We start from the raw sequence: 4,806 nt of genomic DNA on the forward strand, positions 1-4,806 counted from the left end.
TCTAAACTTGTTTTCACTTGGTCATTATGGGTTATTGTGTGTAGATGGGTGAGGGGGAAAAAAATTATTTAATCCATTTTGAATTCAAGCTGTAACACAACAGTGGTATAAGTCAAGGTGAATGAACACTGTAAATAGTGTGATATTACTCTCCTTTTCTACTATCTTTCAATGTATACAAATGTTTAAGATATTTAACAATGTTTACATTTTTTGTATTGCGACAGTTGTGAAAGACAATGACAAAGAATTTTTGTGGAATTATTGTGTTACATAGTGTGTTAGGCATCTGTGATAAATTGATAACTAGTATTGCAGGTTCCCCGAGTACCCGAGTCCTTGATTGACAAACTTGACAAGGAATCATCTAACAATTCAAAATAATATCAGACGTGAGTCACATTTTAAATATATTGAATGATAGAAAGAAAAATATATGCCAGGCTATGAAGAAGACAAATGACATTGACTCCTGAGGTGTTGAACTGTTGCTCATAGCAACCCTGGTTATCATCTATGAACGTTGGAACATCCTGAATATTGATAAGGCCTCAGTGGTCACATGTACTATTAAATCTGCACCCAGCACAGCTAGAAGAGGACTAGCCACCCCCCAGAGCCTGGTTCCTCTGCACCCAGCACAGCTAGAAGAGGACTAGCCACCCACCAGAGCCTGGTTCCTCTGCACCCAGCACAGCTAGAAGAGGACTAGCCACCCCCCAGAGCCTGGTTCCTCTGCACCCAGCACAGCTAGAAGAGGACTAGCCACCCCCCAGAGCCTGGTTCCTCTGCACCCAGCACAGCTAGAAGAGGACTAGCCACCCCTCAGAGCCTGGTTCCTCTGCACCCAGCACAGCTAGAAGAGGACTAGCCACCCCTCAGAGCCTGGTTCCTCTGCACCCAGCACAGCTAGAAGAGGACTAGCCACCCCTCAGAGCCTGGTTCCTCTGCACCCAGCACAGCTAGAAGAGGACTAGCCACCCCCCAGAGCCTGGTTCCTCTGCACCCAGCACAGCTAGAAGAGGACTAGCCACGCCTCAGAGCCTGGTTCCTCTGCACCCAGCACAGCTAGAAGAGGACTAGCCACCCCCCAGAGCCTGGTTCCTCTGCACCCAGCACAGCTAGAAGAGGACTAGCCACCCCTCAGAGCCTGGTTACTCTGCACCCAGCACAGCTAGAAGAGGACTAGCCACCCCTCAGAGCCTGGTTCCTCTGCCCCCAGCACAGCTAAAAGAGGACTAGCCACCCCCCAGAGCCTGGTTCCTCTGCACCCAGCACAGCTAGAAGAGGACTAGCCACCCCTCAGAGCCTGGTTACTCTGCACCCAGCACAGCTAAAAGAGGACTAGCCACCCATTAGAGTCTGGTTCCTCTCTTGGTTTAATCCTAGGTTTAGGATTTCTAGGGAGTGTTTCCTAGATGCTGTGCCTCTGCATATGCATCGATTGGTCTTAGGTTTTAGACTGGGTATCTGTAAAACACTGCTGATGCAAAAAGAGGTTTTAAGAAATACATTTTTTTTGATTGACAATTCCTTGGTGTGTCTCACCGTGTAGTAGTAGTAGTAGTAGTTTTATAATAAAAATATTATTATTATGTTACAGAAATTGTCAGTCTTGTCGCACTCAAACCCAGGCCTTATGGATAAACCCACAAAACGACTACATTAGCTTGGAGGAGCTGAAAGTGAGTGGTATTGAAAAAAATATGCTCTATGCTCTCTGACCCAGACAATCATGTAGCTCCAATTCACAAGAATGGGTTTACAGGGCAGTGATGAAAGCAGTTTATATGAGCTCTACACAGCATTGGGAATTCAAACATACAATGATATATATTTGATCCAAATACACATTCAATACTGTTGTTACAAAAACATGCACTAAAAGCATGTTAAGATCAATATAATTACTTCTCATTGTGTACATTTCAAGGTTTTGCAAACAACTGTCTAGTTGATGTTTTACGGACGAACACACTGCTGAGTTTCCTATTTACTAAAGAACAATCATTCAGAAAAAACACAAGTTGTAATATCTGTATATATGTCATTCTATATTGAAAATAGGTACATTCTGAAAGAGTATGTTGATGTGATAAGACAATTTTATTCAGATCTGAATTTAGGATAACTATTTGTTTTACTTACATTTTAGTATTTATGTTGTCTTATACCATGCTAATATGTTACCAAGCAATGCAAGTCGATTTGGAATGAACCCCAAAACAGTGGTGTATCTTTTTGGATCCAGATTTGATCCAGAATACCAAAAGGCATGATCAGATCCTCTTTCCTATTCAGGCATCATATAATGCACAGCCACATGCAAATCCTCTGCCAATAAAACATTTAAAACCTTAACACGACTACTCGCAATGTCATTATTTTCGTCACCATCCATCAATGCTTGAATTGCATTCGTTTTCTTTGTACACGCGCCAAGCTTCATTTTTTTTTTAAATTGTAAAAAAAAAATAGCATGAAATGAAATGTATGCATTCACTACTGTAAGTCGCTCTGGATAAGAGCATCTGCTAAGTGACTAAAATGTAAATGTAAAATGTAAATGAAAAATAACCAAATAAAATGTATGTAAATAGTTTTGGTCAAAGTAAAGCTTTGGTGGTACAAAAATTGTACGGTCTTCCTAACATTTGACATAACTAGTAAGCCTTACATCCTGACTATATGGGCTAACAAATATGCACCTGGGCACACATGGGAGGGGTGGGACCACATGCACTTCTAAGTAATTGACGCCAGAGAGCATAATTGCTATATTCTAATTCAAATCATAGACCCATAAGATAACATATGACCAAATCAATGCATGGTGCATATAGAATTAAAACAACATTATTCTTAATGAGAAATATGATCTAATAAACAAATGTTTGCATAACCGCACATAGGATGTTCCCACATGATGGAAGGGTGGCATGACTGAAAACGTTTGGGAAGCACTGATCTAGCTAATGATAAGCACAAATACAGATGGACATGCTTCAGCCTAATAATGTTTAGCCACTATGCTGCATAAGTTGCATTACAGGTGATAATGCGGTAACACTTTATTTGAATAGTCCATCTGTAGATGCTCTTCAGACTATCAGTAACATTTCAACTAACCATGTTGGGGAGTATTAAACTATATGTAGTTCAACTAGTAATTGAACTACATTTTGCATCAGCTTGGTGGTAGTCGAATTAAATTCAAATCATGTTATGCCATGTAGCGGTGTAGTTTACAACTTAAACTACACACTGCAAATATAAACTGGACACTGCAGATAGAGCATGAAATACGGTTATAGATCATTTGTGACCCATGTATGTAGTGTTTCTAAAGCCTATATGAATGCTTTATGAAGCTTTCATAAGATGCATTTCAAATAAAGCTGGACCGAATTTCCTTTCTTTTTCAGCATCACCCCTTTCTAATTCTCACTTGGAACATCGTTTTTGTGTTTAATATGCTAAATTACACATTCTGTTAACAGAGTGATCTGTTCTTTCAATTTGTAGTCTATGACGTTTCAGATTTAGATATGATCCTTTATCATGACATAGTTCGTATTTTCAAAATAACTTTAGTTAAGTGAACTATATTTTTCTTGAGGGTTACTTTAGTGCAACTTAACTTCTTCCAGAGTGAAGTAATTGGTAGCTTGGTAAACTATATGTTCAGAGTAGCTTCCCCAGCACTGTAACTATCTATTAACCCTAACCTTAACCCTTATCCTAATTTTTACCCTAGCCCTAACCGTAACCTTAGCAAGCAGTTGCTTATCAACAGATAGTTTGTTGATAGTATGACCACCAATAGAGCATATACAGACGGACTTTCTGGACTATCCAAATAAAGTGTGACCAATAATGCTTATTGCTAAATAACACACCAGCCAGATAAAATGGACCAATATGTTGTTAGGCTCATTTTTGGAGGGGAAAATTATATTTGAATGGTATCACCATCATTTTATTTTCATAAATGTTGGAGTAGAAAAGTCACCAGGGCTGCGTTCAGTATGTAAAAACGTAATGCAATGTTCAATTACATGGACACAGTGCTGTTCTGAACGACCAGTTGAAAAACGGGGAGGTGTTTGGTTGTGGGTTCAAAATGCACAACTGCCTACGCCACTCATTGCTTCAAGCCACACGGAGCAAACGTAGGCGATCTCAAAGTCTATTCAAGAACATTGAAGAACTTTTTGGGGAACCGTTTCGTTCAGTACAAGCAATTACGCAATGTAGCTGATGTCCAGTTGAACCTGAGCGCACCCCAGAACTGACTTTCTCACAATCGCTCTACAAACAAATTGCCAAGCGTGGTTCATTTCTGAACTGTTAGAGTTAAACCAACAGTTTAAAGTAACACAAAAATTATTGGTGTTTCAGTTGTGTTTGGGATATATTTACCAAATTATCAGGAAAGTTTGGGGTGTATTTTCCCTTCAAAATGCACCAGAAAAAAAAACATTTATTTTAAAAGGTTATGACAGGGGGGCATGCCCCGGACCCAATTGACCTTGACCCCCCCCAATATGCAACACAAAGTTACACCCTTGATGTCTATAGTCTGAAATTTCCAGGGGTAACTTGGTGTGTGTGTCTGTGAGATATTAGATCATTAGATTGATAAGAGTGAGTGCGCTATGAGGCCTGTTTGAACAAGTGTATTAGATTGACACACAACCCGCCATTCTCTACCTACAGTATGTACACAATATATACAAAAGTATGTGGACACCCCTTCAAATTAGTGGATTCGGCCTTTTCAGCCACACCCGTTGCTGACAGGTG

The sequence above is a fragment of the Salmo salar genome, chromosome 04 (assembly GCF_965601325.2).
Source record: "Salmo salar chromosome 04, fSalSal1, whole genome shotgun sequence".
Taxonomy (NCBI): domain Eukaryota; kingdom Metazoa; phylum Chordata; class Actinopteri; order Salmoniformes; family Salmonidae; genus Salmo; species Salmo salar.